The sequence below is a fragment of the Budorcas taxicolor genome, chromosome Y, assembly GCF_023091745.1.
Source record: "Budorcas taxicolor isolate Tak-1 chromosome Y, Takin1.1, whole genome shotgun sequence".
Taxonomy (NCBI): Eukaryota; Metazoa; Chordata; class Mammalia; order Artiodactyla; family Bovidae; genus Budorcas; species Budorcas taxicolor.
The window spans coordinates 6,105,209-6,127,370 of NC_068936.1; the positions used below are offsets into that span (position 1 = coordinate 6,105,209).

Consider the following 22,162-nt stretch of genomic DNA (forward strand, 5'->3'; position numbering starts at 1 on the left):
CACCTGTGTGCTGACTTTGGGATATTCTGTGAATTTCCACATTCACCATTCAGCATATCACAACCACCAAACATGCTACGCTGGAAGAAGCTTCAGGCTTCCTCGAGAAAATATGGAAGAGTTCATGGAGAAGGTGGACAGGGAGCCCGAAGGGTAGGACATGGTGCCTACTGTCACCATCTCTGACATCGCTGGGCTCGGTGGTCTTCACCTCTTGAAACACCCATGTTACCTGTTTGTGTCTGTGTACCCATGCTGAGCATGTATGTGTATACACATGTGTGCTTGTGTCAGCTGTGTTTATGTGTGTGTGTGTGTGTCCAGTCCAGGGCAGATGCATAGATGAAGGTGACAAGAGAGGAGGTGCTGAGCAACCAAAGAGGAGGCATGAGGCGACCCCAGCCTGAAGATGGTTTGTCACTGTATCTCTGCATTGACCCTGTCCAGAATGGGGACTAGGAAAGGATGGCCAGTGATAACTCTGGACCATGGCTCCAGATATCTGCAATTAGACCAAATACAAAACACACTCACCATTTCTACCATGTTCTTGTGTCTTTGGACTGGGAAGAGGGGGTTCATGGCCTAAGGATTCACAAAGAGCAACTCAGATAGGGTAGGGCTTTGAAACCACTGCCTGTGGAGCCCAGTCTTGCGGGCTATGGGCCCACCTGTGGAAATGGTGGCCGTAGCTATGGCAAGACCCAGGATAATGTGGAGGCTAAGGTCCTGGAGAGATGGGGAGAGACCCGAAGGAGAAAGAGGCACAGATTGCCGGCTTCACTGGAGACTTGTTCCACACACGTGAGAAGGAGAACTGGGAAGGTCCTGGGCCAGTGCTACCCAGGATCAGCCCATCGGCCAGCACACTCACTGCCTGAGGGTGGCGTACACTGGCATGATGTGACACAAAATGTGAGACATACTAAAGTAAGCTGTGCCTGCATAACCACAGATATCCTAGGAGAGAAAGGGTATGAGTGTGGCATGCCTCCATGCACTTCCAGCCTGCCTCCGTGGCAGTGAAGAAAGGCAAGGAAAGCACAGGTGTGGTATACATGTGTGACCCTCTGCCTGGATATGCCTGTGAGGGTGGGAACAGAGAACAAGCAAGTACGTGGGTTAATTGCATGTCCGAAGGGACCTCAGGAGAGTGGGAGACAGGGAAGCCACTGTGGGTAGTTTGGGGCCTGCTGGTTTTCAGGGTCCAGACAATAGTGGTCTTGCCAAAGATATCCCTTGGTCTGTGCTGAAAATCCTGACATTCCTTCTTTTCACTGGGGTCTTTCTCCTGGCTTTGGGGGCCTGAGCAGCAAAGGTGTGGGTCTGCACCTGAGGGAGGATTCTGGCAGCCTCACTGGGGCAAAATCTCTGATTTTGTCTTAGGGGATCTGCACCAGGTGACACTCAGAGGGATGCTGCATTCCAGGTGACAGTCTTGGATGTCCCTGTGCCCAACTGAGCACTGGCTTCCTTGGCACATGGGCTGGGTAGGAAAACAGGGATGCATGACTGTGGGGAGTCCTACCTGGGCCTAATGAGAGTAACTGAAAGGGAGCCTTGACATTTAGCAAATCACTGAGGCATGGGTGGTTCAAGCCCTCTTGGTGCATTTGAGATAGAAAAGCTGCTCTCTGCCCAAGGGAGGCATTAGCTGTGGGCCCAGAAAGTGCAAGTTTCCCAGGGCATCATCTGTTCAGGGACTCCATGTGCATGGGTAGTGTTAAACAGAAGGCACGACATATAGGGATGCCACCTTACTTTTATGGCCTCAGATTCCATTCTTTGTATAGGAAGAGACCCTGTATCCATGTTCATCTTCTTCACAACAATGGATGAAACCCAGGCCTATCACAGTCTCTGGGGGCTTTTGGAGCCTCAGGCATCTCTTCGACCTTTTTATGCTTCATTGAGATAGCACTTGGGGGCACAGGCAGACAAGTGCACATAGAAAGCTACACAGACAGGAAGAGCAGGGGTCCTCACCTAGAATGTTGTGGGCTGTAAGGGTTGGTAGGCTAGCAAGAGGGGCACAACATTGACAAGGAATGACCTAGATAGGTGCACATTGAGAAAGTGGTTTTCCAATTCAGCTGAGCTCAAAGGTCCTTGTTTTCTGGTCCTCTGAAGGAATGCACAGGCAATGGATCAGGGCAAAGTGACTGGTACTGTGAAGCTGTCCAAGGTGATGGGAGAATGCAGAAGGCAGATGCGTGTTATACAGCTGTTCATGCCAAGTGCTTCCAACCCTGCCCGCGGCTCTGCAGGTCAGTCCCTGTCAACAGCAAATGCCAAGATTTTGTAACATTTGAGGATAAGTCACAGAGTTAGAAGTGCAATGTGACATGATCAATGAGCAAGTGAAAGAAAACAACCAGTACAAAGAAATTTGAGTGCTTACCAAAATTAATGTTCCTGGAAAAGAAAGCTTATACTTCTGCATATATGCAAGTTTCCTCTCAGGGATGTTACTGTGTACACACACGTTAGTGCACATGTGTGCAAAGAAGTCCCTGCCAGTATGCTTGTGAGTATGATCTGTATGATAATTTAAAAATTGGTCATGAAAACAAACTTCTAATGTAAAAAAATAATATGAAGGTCAAGGACTGGATTAACTTTAGCCACACATCTGAAAACTTTTTAAAAATTTCTTCATATGTCTTTTAAAAAATGATTTATTTTAATTGGAGTAGAATTTCTACGTATTACTGTGATTTTTTTGACATATACATTAACATGAATCAGCCACATGGATACATGTGTCCCCGTATCCTGAACACAATCCAAACCTCCCTTGTTACCCCATGTTTCTGGGTTTTTCCACAGCACAAGAGTTGCGTGTGTATTTCATGCATTGAACTTGCACTGTCATCTTTTTTATATATGGTAATGTACCTGTTTCAATGCTATTTTTCTCAAATCATCCTATCCTTGAACTCTTCCATTGAGTCTAAGAGCCTGTTCTTTATATGTGGATCTTCTTTACTAGTCTTCATGTAGGATCATTGTTACTGTCTTCCTAAATCCCATTTATATGCATTAATAAAAAATTGTTGCCTCTTTCTCTTTTTTTTTTTTCCCACTCTGAATAATCGGATGCGGATTGAACTGCCTCATTAAAAGTGACACAAATATATGTCTTTCTGTAGCTGAATAATATTCCATTTGGATATATACCATAACTTCTTTATATATTCATCTGCTGATGTGCATCTAGATTACTTCCATGTCATAGATTGTAAAGAGAATTACAATAAATATTGGGGCACGTATGTCTCTTTCATTTCTAATTTCCTCTGGGTATATGCCAAGAAGTGAGGTTGCTGGGTCATATGACAGTTCTAGTCCAGGTTTCTCAAGGAATCTCCAAACTGTTTTGCATACATGTTGTACCAGTTAGTGTTACCACCAACAGTGTATTAGGGTTAACTTTTCCCCACACCCTCTCCAGGATTTCATGCTTGTAGAATTTCTGATGATGGCCACTGTGAACAGTGTGAGATGAATACTGATTAAAATTTTAATTTTCATTTCTCTAATAATGAATGATGTTAAGCATATTTCATGTGTTTGTTAGCCATCTGTAAGTCTTCTTTAAGAAAATGTCTGTTTGGGGCTTTTGTCCTCTTTTAAGCATGCTGTGAAACTGCTGCACTCAATATGCCAGAAAATTTGGAAAACTCAGCAGTGGCCAAAGAACTGGAAAAGGTCAGTTTTCATTCCAATCGCAAAGAAAGGCAATGCCAATGAATGTTTATACCATGGCATAATTGCAATCTTCTCACATGCTAGTAAAGTAATGCTCAAATTTCTCCAAGCCAGGCTTCAGTAATACATGTACCGTGAACTTCCAGATGTTCAAGCTGGTTTTAGAAAAGGCACAGGAACTAGAGATCAAATTGCCAACATCTGCTGGATCATTGAAAAAGCAATAGAGTTCCGGAAAAACATCTATTTCTGCTTTAATGACTACATCAAAGCCTTTGAGTGTGTGGATCACAACAAACTCTGGAAAATTATGAAAGAGATAGGAACACCAGGCCACCTGACATGACTGCTGAGAAACCTATATGCAGATCAGGAAGCAACAGTTAGAACTGTACATTGAACAACAGACTGGTCCCAAATAGGAAAAGAAGTACATCAAACCTGTGTATTGTCACCCTGCTTGTTTAACTTCTATGCAGAGTACATAATGAGAAACGCTGGAGTGGAAGAAACACAAGCTGGAATCAAAATTGCTGGGAGAAATATCAATAACCTCAGATATGCAGAAGACACCATTGTTATGGCAGAAAGTGAAGAGGAAATAAAAAGCCGCTGGGTGAAAGAGGAGAGTGAAAAAGTTGGCTTAAAGCTCAACATTCAGAAAATGAAGATCACAGCATCTGGTCCCGTCACTTCATGGGAAATAGATGGGGAAATAATGTCAGGTTTTATTCTTTTTGGGCTACAACATAACTGTGGATGGTGACTGCAGCCATGAAATTAAAAGATGCTTTCTCCTTGGAATAAAATTTATGTCCAAACTAAATATTATATTGAAAAACAGAGACATTACTTTAAACAAAAAGGTCCTTCTAGTCAAGGCTCTGAATTTCCAGTAGTCATGTATGAATGTGGAGTTGGACTGTGAGGAAGACTGAGAGAAGAATTGATGCTTTTGAACTGTAGTGTTGGAAAAGACTCTTGAGCATCCCTTGGACTGCAGGTAGATCCAACCAGTCCATTCTAAAGACGATCAGTCCTGGATGTTCTTTGGTAGGAATGATGCTACAACTGAAACTCCAGTACTTTGGCAACCTCATGGGACGAGCTGACTCATTGGAAAAGACTCTGATCCTGGGAAGGATTGGGGGCATCTAGAGAAGGGGATGGCAGAAGATGAGATCGCTGGATGGGATCACTGATGCGATGGATGTGAGCTTGAGTGAAATCCAGAAGTTGGTATTGGACAGGGAGATGTGGCGTGCTAAACTTTATGGGGTCGCAAAGAGTCACACATGACTAAGCAACTGAACTAAACTGAGCTGAAGCAACTGACAAAGAATTAATCTCAAAAATATACAAGCTACTCCTGAAGCTCAATTCAAGGAAAATAAACAACCCAATGAAAAAATGGTCCAAATGACTAATCAGATATTTCTCCAAAGAAGACATACATATAGCTAACAAACACATGAAAAGATGGTCAACATTATTCATTATCAGAGAAATGCAAATCAAAACCACAATGAGGTATCATTTCATGCCAGTCAGAATGGCTGCTATTCAAAACCCTACAAGCAACAAATGCTGGAGAGGGTGTGTAGAAAAGGGAACTCTCTTACTCTGTTGGTGGGAATGCAAATAAGTACAGCCACTATGGAGAACACTGTGGAGATTCCTTAAAAAAAAAGAAAGAAAAAAAAAAAGAAAACTTGGAAATATAACTGCCATAAGACCCAGCAATCCCACTGCTGGCCATACACACAGAAGAAACCAGAATTGAAAGAGACACGTGTACCCCAATGTTCATAACAGCACTGTTTCTAATAGCCAGAACATGGAATCAACCTAGATGTTCATCAGCAGATTAATTGATAAGGAAGCTCTGGTACATATACACCATGGGGTATTATTCAGCCATTAAAAAATAATACATTTCAGCCAGTTCTAATGAGGTGGATGAAACTGAAGCCTGTGATACAGAGTGAAGTTAGCCAGAAAGAAATATACCAATAGAGTAAACACATATGTATGGAATTTAGAAAGATGGTAATGATAACCCTATATGCGAGACAGCAGAAGAGACACAGATGTATAGAACAGTCTTTTGGACCCTGTGGGAGAGGGCAAGTGTGGATAATTTGGGATAATGACATTGAAACATGTATAATATCATTTGTCAAACGAATCGCCAGTCCAGGTTCAATGCATGATAAGGATGCTCGGGGCTGGTGCACTGGGATAACCAGGAGGGATGGTATGAAAAGGCAGGGGTTTTAGGATGGGGAACACCTGCACACCTTTGGCAGATCCATGTTAATGTATGGCAAAACCAATACAATATTGTAAAGCAATTAGACTTCTATTAAAATAAATAAATTTACATCGGAAATAAATAAAATAAAAGTGTCCAACGTGAGGAAAGCAACAGCCTTCTTTGAACAATATCTCTAAGTAAATGAGAGTTGCAATTTTATGGGTTCAAGGTACTAATAAGTATGAGCCCTACCTCTTATTATAGAAAGAATAGTGGAAGATGAGCTCAATTAAAGGAGAGCTTTTCAGCAACAGGATCTGAATGATTCAGCCAGAAAGTTATTAAGTAATGTAGGGTTTCCCGAACAGTTCATTTAAAGATCGTGGGAGCTAGCAAGGAGTTTGGTCACCTAAATAAAGTTGCCTAAAATTATATTTTGACATATATACAACTGTGTGTGCATGAATGTATGTAAACAAACAAACAAACAAAACAAAACAAAAAAAAACAAACAAACACGGACAAAGGCTTTTAATTCCTGTTAGGTATAATAGAAATGGAAATAATTAAAACCGAAATGTAGAATAATTCAAAAGTCTACTCATTTGTTGAATATATGTAAGTGGAAATATTTCAAAATGTGTTTTCTTGACTGCATGTAAAATATGAGGACTCTTTTAAATCACTCACCTCTCTCCTTTTAATAAATCTACCAAATTTCAAATTTGTCCCTTTTAGTGACAAAAATAGACATATATATATACATATATATACAAATATCATATATAAAATAGAGAAATATGTTTGCACAACAGAAAAAAACTGGTACCAAGCTTAGATTTCAGAATTATTTCTAACTCCATATTCCATCTCAACAGGAAATAGACAAATATGTTGCTGACTCAAACACTCCAAGAGCTGGGAAACATCAAAATGAAGTTGAACCTTCAACTGAGATTTTTCTGTCACATATATGATCGAGCTCTAAGTCCAACACTTTATTACCTTTCTTGTAGTAAGCAGTCTTTTTTAAAATTGAAAAGTATGAAAACTGAGACAGAGAGGTAGGATATAGCAGACCTCCTCGTGTTCAAAAGTAATTTTAATCAGAGAAGCTAGAAAAGACAGAAACTAAGGAAAATAATCAAGTAATGGAGAATAAAAATGATTTAGCCATTAAACAAATTCCAGGGTCTTTAGTTCCTCCTCAAGGGCTATCAATAACATTCTGAGCAATATCCTGTGAACAATTTTAGAGATTCTAAAACCCAAACCAAGCTGAAATTTTAGTACATAGTTGGAACTGGATGGTCGATGATGTGGACTCCCAATATCCTCAGTAACAGGCTATTAGTAGAGCGTTCCAATATTGATCTCAGACCCAATGTTCCTCCCTCATTCTGTCATTAAAATGCTTCCCTTGAAAGTACTGGGGGATTTGGGACCTTGAAACACCAGTTACTAAGACACCTCTCTCTGCCCTATAATAAACACTTGTTTTCCCTGAAACCCACAGTCGTTTCATAGATTTTATTGCACAGAAGCCAGTAGATCAAGTTTGCTAGGGTAATAGTACTGAGTATTAAGTGTGGGTATAGAAGGGTGATAAATACCTTTTCTTTCAGATATAAAGTAGATTTATTGATGTGATTTTTCAGTGTAAAAATTCTTTAGGAATGAGATTTTGCATGCTTCATGATTTTGGTTACTATTTCTTTAAGCAGTCTACATTTTAAGTTGATGCTGAAGTAAATACTTGTTGAACATTATCCTTCAATTGTTGGGAGACCAGTGAGTTTGTGATGTCACAGCTAATCTTTGATTGCTAAGGAGATCAGTGGTTTTTGATGTCACAGTTTTCTGACTTTGAAGTCCTCTGTGATGATCTAGAGATTTTATGTCTGTAGGACAGACAAGCAGCATTTGAAGTTGCAGTGTATAAAATTAGACAAATAAGAAAATATTTGAATAAAGATTTTTCTGAGATGGCACATATTTCTCCAGAAATTCAAGATGGGCCGTCTAAAAATGAATCCACTTGTTCAGAAACCTCCATTACATCTTCTTTGTATGATTATACACTTACTGGGGACTAGGTTTTGAGACCTATGATTGAAGAATATGCTTTTCAGGTTTTGTCTTAGGATCTTGTGATCAAAAGTCCACGCTGCACATACTCTGTCTCTGAAACAGATGAGGTGAATGATTTTCTTTCACTCACATTTCCACAAAAACTTTGGAATATAGTTGAAAGTGATCAATTTGAATCTATTTGGCTGGATGAAAGAGGCACATGTGTAGTGATCAATGAAGAACTTGTTAAGAAAGAAGCTTTGGAAAGAAATCACTTTTCAGAATACTTGAAACCAAGAGTACGAAATGTTTAATTCGACAGCCTAACCTTTATGGATTTATTAAAAAGTGACAAACTTTTCAAAAATCTGCTTCACTACCTGTCTATCTGAAAGAAGAAAAAAATACATTTCTCTTTTGAGTAAGGTATTTCAATATTTTCACTTATTGGCAATATGTAAGATTAAATCATGTGACCTAGAAAGCATGTTCCCATATGTAGCTAAAACAGAATTTAATCTTGTGATAACAAATTGTTGAAAAAGTTTTATTTTTTAAAGTTGAGAACAACTGGAGTTTAGAATATTGGATGTTTAACAAACTTTCCTAGTAACTAGAAACCAGATACAAGCCCTGAAGCTACTTAAAGTGGTATTTAGTCTATGTATGCAACATATTTTTAGTTGAGGAGCATTCTTGTTTCTAACATGTTACCTGTTAAAACTACAAATGGAGGTGTTTTATTTGATGTTATTTAATGGTTTCTTTAAAGGAATACACTTTCATAATTTAACTGTCAATTTTACCTTGGTTTATAAAGAAACTAAATTATTTGATACTTTGATTTTAATTACAGACTTACTATAATCCAAATTTCAAAAGAGGCCGTCCCCAACTTTTAGTAAGAATGGAAAGAAGAGTTGGGATTAATAGTGTGTCTCCAATATCTTCATTAATTCAAGATAACAGTACAGCAGAGTTCAGTTGCTCAGTCATGTCCGACTCTTTGCGACCCCATGAATTGCAGCACGCCAGGCCTCTCTGTCCATCATCAACTCCTGGAGTTCACTCAGACTCACATCCATTGAGACAGCGATGCCATCCAGCCATCTCATCCTCTGTCGTACCCTTCTCCTCTTGCTCCTAATCCCTCCCACCATCAGAGTACTTTCCAATGAGTCTACTCTTCACATGAGCTGGCAAAGTACTGGAGTTTCAGCTTCAGCTTCATTCCCTCCAAAGAAATCCCAGAGCTGACTTCCTTCAGAATAGATTGGTTGGATCTCCTTGCAGTCCAAGGGACTCTCAAGAGTCTTTTCCAACACCACAGTTCAAAAGCATCAACTTTTCAGTGCTCAGCTTTCTTTACAGTCAAACTACCCATACATGACCACTGAAAAAACCATAACTTCGACTAGTCAGACCTTTGTTGGCAAAGTAATGTCTCTGCTTTTGAATATGCTATCTGGGTTGACCACTGAAAAAACCATAGCCTTGACTAGTCAGACCTTTGTTGGCAAAGTAATGTCTCTGCTTTTGAATATGACATCTAGGTTGGTCATAACTTTTCTTCCAAGGAGTAAGCGTCTTTAAATTTCATGGCTGCAGTAACCATCTGCAGGGATTTTGGAGTGCCGCAAAATAAAGCATGTTAAAGCGAATGTTAACCAAGACGATCTTAACTCAGAAACTCGTGGAGAGAGCACATTTTCAGCCTCCACAAGTTTAAGTGTGCCTTTCATACAAAAGCCTCATACTAGTCAGATAGTCACTAATACTAGTGTCCTATATCCGTGTGACTGACCTACCCCATCAGCAATATCAGTTAGACAAACAAACCAGATTGTGGTAGATCAACCTGCTGTTTTAAAAAAGTTAAGCATTTATAATCGGCACTCACATAACAGCTACACTCAAGTAAACGGTCACGTTGAGTACTTTGTTACTACAACTACATCTCATCTATTTCTCAGAACTGCATCATATTTCCAGTACAGAACAGTTATTCTGGACCGATGTTGGAACCTTCTAAATTTTTAGTCAGGCAGAGTGATATGTCAGCTCATGACAGTCCTTTTCCTAACCTGCAAGAGAGAGACAACTCCTGGTTCTCAGTGCCAACAGTCGCTTATACATCTGCCTCTTCTCTTTCAAGTAAACTCATCAATAATCACCATTATATGCAAACCATGCTAATTGAAAATGACCTATCAAATACATGTCAGATCATGGAGCCTAAAGAAGATTGAAATTTATGTTCAGAGATTTCAATAAATACCTATAACTCCTGTATTTGAACAATAAATTTTCATGTTCACCTTCAAAGTTTTATTTTCTATTTTCAAAGAAACGAGTAAAATGAGACTTTAGTTCAATGTTTGGCTATTTTACTGCATGGATTTATAAACTCTTCAGTTCAAGAAAACATTCGTTATGCATCCTAGGTAAATGACACCTGATATAATATTTGTGAGAAAAAAAAAACGAGAACAAAGGGAAACGAGGTAACGGATGTAAAGTGATTCCTGAAATCATCTCTGCTGAAATGAAGAGGTGCCTAAATTAGGATAGTATGGGTGAAGAAGGAAGAGATGCAAATAAAATTAGAAAAATGAAAACACACAATATGAACATTAGTGCATTCACATTATATTCTATTTGTGACTGGCAGAGTCCTAAAAGGTTAGAGCCAGATTGTTTTCATTATAGAAATTCATTTCTTCATTGAAAATATAGATATTGTTGCATGTTGTAAATCTTGATCACAATTATACAATCACTGCAATAACAAAGATACCATGACATAATTAGTGACTGGCCCATGATCAGCACAAGATATGTTCTTTACAAGTGGTATTCTATAGGGTCACTTTTTTTCTCTGCTGTCCTTAAGGCATGTCTTTATTTCCTGACACCAAGATCCCACCCTATAATTCCGAATGCATGCTTAGATGATGTTTATCTGAACCCAGAAAAAAAATAAAATCCTGCTGGTGACTGCAGCACATCAGCATGGTTAAAAAGTTCTTGGAATACATGATATCTGTTTTCCTTAGTAATTTCATTATCTTTCTCTTATACTGTGCTTCTATAGTTACAATCAAACAAATTATTTTCAGTCATGCTAAGCCCTTCTCACAACTTTGTCTCAACTCTTTCTGGGGATAGGAAGGAACTTCTGTTTGCCCTCCTATGAAGGAGAGGAGAGATATCAGGTCTTCAATGTGTTTTGGGGCTCCCTGCTTTACTTTATATATCTTTCACATCAGCTGAAACATAGAGCCTGCCAATGACACATTTTAAATGCTTACTGAATTATCAAAAAGAAATGTGATAACCAATCAAATGCTCTACACATTACTCAACAACATTCTATAACCTGCACTACTATCATAATTCACCTTTCCTATTTACTGAGAAATTTTTGCAAGTGGATAAATATTTATCATATTTACATGGATGCAAGATTTCTCAAGAGGCATGTATTCCCATGTTTTGAAGACTATTTCACGTTTTGATGTGATTGTTCCCTTGTGCCATTTTTTTATGTGTCAATCGAAGTCTTTGGCATGGTTAAATAGGAGTAGATGCCTTCCTGGAGTTCTCTTGCTTTTTGGAGGACCCAACAGGTGTTGACAATTTTATCTTGGGTTCCTCTGCCCTTTGTAAATCCAGCTCGATCATTGGAAACCTTATGGTTCACATTCTGTTGAAGCCTGGCTTGGGGAATTTTGAGCAGTTCTTTACGAATGTGTGAGATGTGTGCAATTAAGCACTAGTTTTCACATTCTTTGGATTGCCTTTCTTTGCGGTTGAAATGAAAACTTACCATTTCCAGTCCTGTGGCCACAGCTGAGTCTCCCAAATTTACTGGCATATGGAGGACAGCACCATCACAGCATCATCTTTTAGAATTTAAAATATATCAACTGAATTCCATCACCTCCATGAGCTTTGTTTGTAGGTATAAGACCCACTAGACTTTGCATTCCAGGACACCCAGCGCTAGGTGAATGATCACACCACTGTGCTTAACTGGGTCAAGAAGATATTTCGGGTATAGTTCATCTGTGTATTCTTCCCACTTCATAATAACTTCTGCTTCCCTTAGGTCCATACCATTTCTGTCCTTTACTGTGCACATCTTTGCATGAAATTTTCCCTTGGTATCTCTGATTTTCTTGAAGAGATCAGTAAGCTTTCCAATTATATTTATGTCCTTTATTTAAGGGCATTGATACCTGGGGAAGGTTTTATCTCAGCTTGCTATTCTTTGGGCCTCTGCATCCAAATTTGTATAGGTTTCCTTTTCACCTTTCCATTTAGCTCCGCTCCTCTTCTCAGCTCTTTGTGAGGCCTTGTAAAATTGTCATTTTGCATTTCTTTTCCATGCAGATGGTCTTGATCACTGCTTCCTCTACAATTTCACAAACCTCCATCCATAGGTCTTCAGGTACTCATGTATCAGATAGAATCCTCATGTATCTATTTATCATTGCCACTGTGTAACCATGAGTTTTGATTTTAACTGTGTTCAGTTCAGTTCAGTTCAGTTCAGTCTCTCAGTCATGTCTGACTCTTTGTGACCCCATGAATCACAGCACCCCAGGCCTCCCTATCCATTACCAACTCCCAGGGTTCACTCAGACTCAGGTCCATGGAGTCAGTGATGCCATCCAGCCATCTCGTTCTCTGTCGTCCACTTCTCCCCCTGCCCCGAATCCCTCCCAGCATCAGAGTCTTTTCTAATGAGTCAACTCTTCGCATGAGGTGGCCAAAGTACTGGAATTTCAGCTTAGCATCATTCCTTCCAAAGAGTAAATATATTAATTCCCTATTTCATGTAGAGAAATATTCACCCAGATTTTCATCAAAAAAGTACAGAAAACTCTATGTGATATTCGGGAAATACATGAAATATAGCTGTTTGATGTTTGCCATTTAGCTCAGACCTTAATTTCTGAAACATGGAAAATTCTCTTTCATATGTATGAATCTGGAAATTGTTTCACAGGTGAATAACTGCAAATTCACAATTCATATGAGAACATTTCCCCCCGATTGTCAAATGTTGAATACACAGAATTCCAAATCTCCTATCTGAAGACTTTATTTCCAATTTTCTTTATGGAAATATAGAGAATTTCAGAGTTCAAGGATGAAAATTTGTGGGAAAATTCTATATTTCTTGTAGGAAAATTAATACTTTTTTCAAATGTCAAAGAGTATTCAGTATTTCATGAAGGAAAACTTCAAAATATTTTCAAATTACAAATATGAAAAAATTTCCTCTTTCATGTGACCATGTTTGGATATGTGACATAGACATTTTTGTTTTTTTCCTGTCAAGTAGGCATCCAGATTTTCATAACTCTAATGTAAAAAATTCCACATTATCTACAGAATATTTTCTGTCCATACATTCACTTATGGTGTACAGAGAATCCTGTATTTTAAGCTGGAAAATAAACTTATTTCAGATTTGTAAATGTGAATAATAGAGAATTTTATGTTTTACATCCTGAAATCTGCAACTAGAGTTTCATATGTGAAACTGAGAATTTCATCTTTTATGTAAACACTCTGATTTAAGATGTCTATACTTGAAACAGATAATACTTTCATCAAGTGGTGCCTTACTTACTATTTTTCTTACATCATTTTGGTGTTGTCATTGGGATAACTAATGTTATTCCTATCTCCCTCATAAATTTTTTTCTAACTTGAGCTTCATCTAGATTTTTATTTTTTCATGGTGTTCTCTGCACAGAAGTTAAATAAACAGGGCAACAGCATAGAGCTTTGACTTGTTCCTTTGCCGATTTTTTGAATCAGTTCATTGTCCCGTGTCCAATTCTAACTGCTCCACCTTTACTGGTGTACACGTTTCCCCGGAGACATATAAGGTATTCTCCTATTCTTATCTCTAAGAATTATAGCAAACAAACAAACAAACAAAAAACACTTGTATTTTATTTTATTTTTTTGGTTTGTTTGTGATTTGCATTGTCTAAGTCATTAGCAGAAACAGTTAAGCAGATATAGATGATTGTATGCTATCTCCTTGCTTATTCTATGATATAAACATTAATTCATATCTACCTCTTATGATTAAATAACTAATGCACATTCCTGTGATTTTTTTTTTTTTTTTTTAATTTTAGTTTTTGGCCATTGTTGCTGCTGCCATTTTCTTTTTCAAGTAGTCAAGTACCAACTGGTACTTTCCTATGAACTTGCCATCTTATTCTACATGAATTTAATTATGTCCATGGCAGTCTCTGACCTGTGATAGACACTGAACGGAGTTACGTTTGAGATCTGAAATCAGACATGTATACTCGGGGAAAATGTAAGGAACGTAAAAAAAAAAAAAAAAAAAAAGCTAGATATATTCAAGTGCTGACTCTTTGAGCCCAATTCAGCAATACATGAACAGTGAATTTCCTGATGTTCAGGCAGGTTATAGAAAAAGCAGAGGAACCAGAGATCAAATTGCGAACATCTGCTGGATCTTGGAAAAAGGAAGAGAGTTCCAGAAAAAAGCATATTTTTTGCTTTATTGACTATGCCAAAGCCTTTGACTGTGTGGATCACAATACACTGTGGAAAATTCTGAGAGATGGGAATACCAGACCAGCTGACCTCCCTTTTGAGATATCTGTATGCCAGTTAGGAAGCAACAGTTAGAACTGGACATGGAACAACAGACTGGTTCCAAATAGGAAAAGTAGTACATTAAGGCTGTATATTGTCACCCTACTTATTTAAGTTATATGCAGAGTACCTCATGAGAAATGCTGGGCTGCAAGAAGCACAAGCTGGAATCAAGATAGCTGGATGAAATATCAATAACCTCAGATATGCAGATGACACCACCCTTATGGCAGAAAGTGATGAGGAACTAAAAATTCACTTGATGAAAGTGAAAGAGGAGAGTGAAAAAGTTGGCTGAAAGCTCAATTTGCAGAAAATGAAGATCATGGCATCCGGCCCCATCACTTCATGGGAAATAGATGGGGAAACAGTGGAAACAGTGTCAAGAGACTTTATTTTGGGGGGCTCCAAAATCACTGCAGATGGTAATAGCAGCCATGAAATTACAAGATGCTTACTCTTTGGAAGACAGGTTATGAGCAACCTAGGTAGCATATTCAAAAGCAGAGACATTACTTTGCCGACTAAGGTCCGTCTAGTCAAGGCTATGGTTTTTCCCGTGGTCATGTATGGATGTGAGAGTTGGACTGTGAAGAAGGCTGAGCGCTGAATAATTGATTCTTTTGAACTGTGGTGTTGGAGAAGATTCTTGGGAGTCCCTTGGACTGCAAGTAGATCCAACCTGTCCATTTTGAAGGAGATCAGCCCTGGGATTTCTTTGGAGGGAATGATGCTAAAGCTGAAACTCTGCCGGGGGCCAGCGTGAGGAATTCCACCTGTGACAAGGTCATGAGGAAGGAAGTTGGCATATGCAATGTCATGATCAGACTTCAGGATTTCCCCCTGGCATTTCCTGAGAAACCACTCTCCCCACCCCCCCCCCACCCCCCAAAAAAATATATATATATAAATCTGCCTGCTTTTTCACTCTTCTCATATTCTCTGGAAAAAAGTCAGCTCAGGGCTTTAGCCTTCTGCATTTGAAAGGGATGTTTCAGTTAAACCCACTCTGATTTCTCTCTAGCTTGCCTAACAGGTTCCCCAGACCTCTTAGAGCTTGTGAATTGCTTACAACCCCCCAACTATGAGAGGCACAAAGTTTAAAAGCATCTTAAAGATACAGAGCCTTTTCTAAAGAGTTAAAAATTATATTGGTGATGGGTTAATGATTGCCACCAGGCCTCCATATTCTTTATCTTTTAGGCACCTGGGAGGATGTTAATCAATGTAAACAGGATATGGAAAAAGATATATAGTAGTTTTGATGTTAGCAACACTAGAGTTTTGAGTTAGTTACTTTTCTCTTTGTTATATATCACTGCACTCCTCTTCTGTCCTTGCTATGTAAGAATGTAACTTTATTTAGTGCTTTCTGAGAATGGCACCAGACTTTGGGAAGATCAACACAAATAAGTCTTCTGGTTGACAAACCCTTATCAGAAAAAAGGCTGTAAAATGTTAATTGGCCCTTTCGGCTGGAAGATGATGTAAATTACTTAAGACTTGTGTGTAAAATTAGGTATGCAGAGAGAAAAGCCTCGTCCTCGTTTTGATAAGAGTCTGGACTGCTACTGCTACATAATTTTGTATTACCCATTGATCTCCATGTTTTATAAAAAGTGTAAAAGGCCTTCAGAACAACAGAGGCTGGAGCCAGTCCCTGGACTGGTTTCCCCCCGTGTCCTCTCTCTCTCCTCTTTCTTTTCCTCTTTACTTTATTTCTCCCCCGCCCCCCCCCCCCCCCTTTACTTTAATTTTAGGCTGAATTCCCATCTGGGCCAAGGAGGCTCGCCAAGTCTACTTATTTGCCCTGCCTGCTAAGACCCGCGAGAAAGGGAGCCTAAGGCGAGGTACCCTTAGATATTTAAGCGAGTGCCGGTGGCCCAGTGTAGATGGTGCAAGTTCCTTGTCTGGAATTTTATTGGTCTTCCACATAATCCAAGTTATTCAGCCTCCTTTCTCCACTTAATTTTCCTACTACACTATGGTTTCTTAATCTAATCTTATATTATTAAACAAATAAGTCTTTCCTCACCAACGCTGTCCATGCTTCGAATTCCCTGGATCCACCGGGGCTGAAGCCCTGCAAAACTCTAGTACTTTGGCCACCTCATGAGAAGAGTTGCCTCGTTGGAAAGTACTCTGATGCTGGGAGGGATTAGGGGCAGGTGGAGAAGGGGACAACAGAAGATGAGATGACTGAATGGGATCACTGACTCAATGGACATGAGTCTGAGTGCAGTCTGGGAGTTGGTGATGGACAGGGAGGCCTGGCGTACTGCGATACATGAGGTCGCAGAGTCGGACATGACTGAGTGACTGAACTGAATTCAACTGAGGCTATTATATTTTATGTGGAAAATTCTGCATTTCTTTATGCTGATGACAATTCCTCATTAAGAGAAATTTCTATTTTGGAAAGAAAACCAACAACAGCACCTTATGCTTGATGGAGGTCAAAATAGTACCACTTACATATGTACTTAAGCAACGTCCCATGCAACAGATTAATTCATAGGAACTAGTGTTCCCTGTTTTACTGTCAAGGAAAAAAAAAAGAAAAATTAGAGCATGCCAGGAAAAACTGAGAAGTTCCAAGAAGGCAGAATTGTAGGCAGATTTGAAATGCAACTCTCTCAATGAATGGATCACAAATAACACTTCTACAAGGACAATAGTCCTCCAACAGCATCAGATAAATACTAGCATAAGACCCTGATCATCAGAGCGTTCTATGTGGGTTCCAGACATACCTGGGTAGAAAGGAATTAAGAAGGGAGAAAGAGAATAAGAGAAAGCAAGACAAAACCTGTGCCTCATGTGGGAGATGGAGAAGCAGGGAAGAGAGTTCCAGAATGAGGCAAGCCCCTTCACTAAAGGGTAAATTACTTTGGGTTGAAAGGAAACAGGATAATACAGCTGATGAAATATAATTTGGATAGAGCGAGAGTCACACAGACAATGTGTGTTGTGACCGTATATGGTCCAAACTGCAATGCAGCTCAGCTAGTGTGCATGGGGTCTGAAAGCTGGAACAGTGATTTAGAGGGATCCTGGCAGAGGACTGCTCTTGACTATATGGAAATGACCTCACAAAGCAGGTACAAGTAGTTGTGTAGCAGGGAATGTCTTTTGAGAATTCCCAAACTGCCAAAGAGGAGGTATTATGTCACACTCAGGAGGTAGAGATACCTTGGTAGACCCTCACCTTCCTACCTGTTAACACCTACTACAAGGCAATAGAGAAAGACCAGCAGAAGTACCACTTATGCTCCTGCAAACACAGGCTAGAAAAGGATCCCATTAAGGCCAAATCTCTTCTGGCTATGGCTGCTGGGTCCTATTCATAATTGGCACCTCCATGGTTCCAGCATTCCAAGCAGCTGTACCACCTCCTATGCTCATCACGGCAGACCCCAGTGTGCCACAAGTGTCTCAGGAAAGACTCCTTTGGTGACTACGTGTGAGGAAGGATGAAAATTACACCTGAGACTCAAGGACAGAGCCATTAAGGAAGAGGACTGGGAATTTTCCAACCAGTTGATCATGCTGCAGATTAAATATACAGGATTAACACAGACCCTGAATCTATGGAAGACATCTAAAGATGAGAAGAGGTCAAAAGAAAAAAGGAATGCCCAGCTTCAGGAAGCTGTAAGAACACACAGTTTTGAGTCTGAGGAGTCCTTAGAGAGATCCAGAGTCCAGTTCTCTCCATTTTTGGAGAACTTCTGAAAGAGGTGTAGTTATCCTCTGGCTCATGTTGAGGACTAGAACACTAACAGATGAGACACTAGGGAATATGTATCATTCTTTTGATGCATTGAATTGCTGTGTTGTTTCTGCACTATTTTTCTCAGTTGTAGGCTTCTTTGTTACTGCAACTTGATTTGGTCTTTGGAGATTATTTCAACCATATTTTTATTTGTTGTAAAGCTATTTCTACCTTTACTTTGGTTTCCTATTTTCTGTGTCTTTTGTTGCTGATGTATCATTTCAGTTTTTTAACTCAGCTATGCATTTTATATTAAATGTGGTTTTCTGTTATTCTGTGGGGGGTTTTCTGATTTTGTCATTTCTTTATTATTCAGTTGGCACTTTGCTTTGGTATTGTTGTTTGCCTTGAGATTTACTTGATTGGTTCTGTTTATGAATCTGTTGTCTTCTCTGTAGTGTTTATTACTTGTAGTGCCTTTTATTTATTTATTTGCCATTTATCTATGTTACCTTTTTAATCTCCTCAATCTATTACTATTGTATTGTAGTTGTCTGGGCATAAGCTCGGTCTGATTTTTTCGGGTGTCAGCAACTGAGAGGGTAAGCGGCAGGAACGCCAGGGGTCTCCAAACAGATGAAATAACCTGCAAGTGTCAGACATTTTTATCTCCCTTAAGTGGCAGGAGGAAACAAACCAACCATATATATATATATATATATATATATATATATATATATATATATATATATATATATATATATTTCCTTTTCAATACAAATATAAAAGGAGATTTCTCTTAAAATATTCTGCTGCCATAATGACACCTGGTTTCATCTGAAGTTAACTATTCTCAAACCTTGAGATACCCAATGCATTTTCCTTATGGAAATGTCTGTCTTTAGGTATGCTATTTTACTATCTGTTACTCCCAACTCTGTCCTCAATTCAGTTTCGCCTAATGCCTCAGACCTACTTGACAAACCAGTATGTTATGCTCATATATTATTTCCCTAATCTATGTAAATGAAACTATTTGTATGGTAATCTGTCCTTCTACAAGATTCAGGTTAATCAAACTGTGGCCCAGGATGAATCATCTGATGCCAAGATTATTCCAATATGCATCTTATGGGTGAGGAGACCTGGTACCACACTGATTTTAAAACATTCCTTTCCTTCATTAACAGACTGCTCAGTTTACATCAGTTCAGTTCAGTGGCTCAGTCATGTCCAAATATTTGCGACTCCGCAAATCGTAGTACGCAAGGCCTACCTGTCCTTCACCAGCTCCTGGAGTTCACTCAGACTCACGTCCATCGAGTCAGTGATGCCATCGAGCCATCTCAAACTCTGTCGTCCCCATTTCCTCTTGCCTCCAATCCCTTCCAGAATCACAGTCTTTTCCAAAGAGTCAACTCTTCGCATGAGGTGGCCAAAGTACTGGAGTTTCAGCTTCAGCACCATTCCCTCCAAAGATATCCCAGGGATGTCCTCCTTCAGAAAAGACTGGTTGGATCTCCTTGCAGTCCAACGGACTCTCAAGTGTCTTCTCCAACACCACAATTCAAGCATCAATTCTTCGATGCTCAGCCTTCTACAGAGTCCAACTCTCACATCCATACATGACCACAGGAAAAACCATAGCCTTGACTAGACAGACCTTAGTCAGGAAAGTAATGCCTCTGCTTTTGAATATGCTATCTAGGTTGGTCATTACTTTTCTTCCAAGGAGTAAGCATGTTTTAATTTATTGGCTGTAATCAACATCTGATGTGATATTGAAGCCCAAAAATTTAAAAAAAAAAAAATGAATAATAAATAATGGCTGATACTGTTTCCCCATCTATTTCCCATGAAGTGATGGGACTGGATGTCATGATCTTCGTTTGCTGAATGGCTTTAAGCCAAATTATTCACTCTCTACTTTCACTTTCACCAACATGATTTTAAGTTCCTCTTCAATTTCTGCCATAAGGGAAGTTCCTCTTCACTTTCTGTCATCTGCATATCTGAGGTTATTGATATTTCTCCCAGCAGTACTGATTCCAGCTTGTGTTTTTTTCCAGTCCAGCATTTCTCATAATGTACTCTGTGTATAAGTTAATCAAGCAGCGTGACAATATACAGCCTTGATGAAATCCTTTTCCTATTTTGAAACAGTCTGTTTTTCCATGTCCTCTTCTAACTGTTGCTTCCTGACCTGCAAACAGATTTCTTAAGACACAGGTCAGGTGGTCTGGTATTTCCATCTCTTTCAGAATGTTCCAGTTTATTGTGATCCACACAGTCAAAGGCTTTGGCATCGTCAATAAAGCAGTAATATATGTTTTTTCTGGAACTCTGATTCTTTTTCCATGATCCATCGGATGTTGGTAATTTGATCTCTGGTTTCTCTGCCTTTTATAAAACCACCTTGAACGTCAGGAAGTTCATGATTCATGTATTGCTGAAGCCTGGCTTGAAGAATTTTGAACATTACTTTACTAGCATGTGAGATGAGTGCAGTTGTGAGGTAGTTTGAGCATTCTTTAGCACTGCCTTCTTTGGGATTGGAATGAAAACTGAGTTTTTCCAGTCCTGTGGCCACTGCTGAACTTTCCAAATTTGCTGGCATATTGAGTGCAGCACTTTCACAGAATCATCTTGCAGGATTTGAAATATCTCAACTGGAATTCCATCACCTCCTCTAGCTTTGTTCATAGTGATGCTTTCTAAGGCCCACTTGACTTCACATTCTAGGATGTCTGGCTCTGGATGAGTGATTACACCATCGTGATTATCTGGGGCATGAAGATCTTTTTTGGACAGTTCTTCTGTGTATTCTTGCCACCTCTTCTTAATATCTTCTGCTTCGGTTAGGTCCATATCATTTCTGTCCTTTATCGAGCCCATCTTTGCACAAAATACCCCCTTGGTACCTCTAATTTTCTTGAAAATATCTCTAGTCTTTCCCATTCTGTTCTTTCCCTCTTTTTCTTTGCATTGATAACTGAAAAAGGCTTTCTTATATCTTCTTGCTATTCGCTGGAACTCTGCATTCAGATGCTTATATCTTTCCCTTCCTCCTTTGCTTTTCACCTCTCTTCTTATAACAGCTATTTGTAAGCCCTCCCCAGACAGCCATTTTGCTTTTTTGTATTTCTTTTCCATGGGGATGGTCTTGATCCCTGTCTCCTGTACAATGTCACTAACCTCATTCCATAGTTCATCAGGCACTCTGTCTATCAGATCTAGGCCCTTAAATATATTTCTCACTTCCACTGTATAATCATAAGGAATTTGATTTAGGTGATACTGGAATGGTCTAGCGGTTTTCCCTACTTTCTTCAATTTATGTGTGAATTTGGTAATAATGAGTTCATGATTTCAGCCACAATCAGCTCCTGGTCTTGTTTTTGTTGACTCTATAGAGCTTCCCCATCTTTGGCTGCAAAGAATATGATCAATCTGATTTTGATGTTGACCATCTGGTGATGTCCATGTGTAGAGTCTTCTCTTGTGTTGTTGGAAGAGGGTATTTGCTATGACCAGTGAATTTCCTTTGCAAAACTCTATTAGTCCTTGCCCTACTTCATTCTGCATTAAAGGCCAAATTTGCCTGTTACTCCAGGTGTTTTTTGATGTCCTACTTTTGCATTCCAGTCCCCTATAATGAAAATGACCTTTTTATGGGTATTAGTTCTAAAAGGTCTTGTAGGTCTTCATAGATCCGTTCATCTTCAGGTTCTTCAGCATCTGGTTGGGCA

At 39.3% G+C, this 22,162-nt stretch overlaps 1 pseudogene; it reads left to right on the top strand.

Moving 5' to 3' along the window:
* Window positions 1-7,953: 7,953 nt before the first annotated feature.
* LOC128071067 (heat shock transcription factor, Y-linked-like) lies at window positions 7,954-10,290 on the top strand (annotated as a pseudogene).
* The last annotated feature ends 11,872 nt before the right edge of the window (window positions 10,291-22,162 follow it).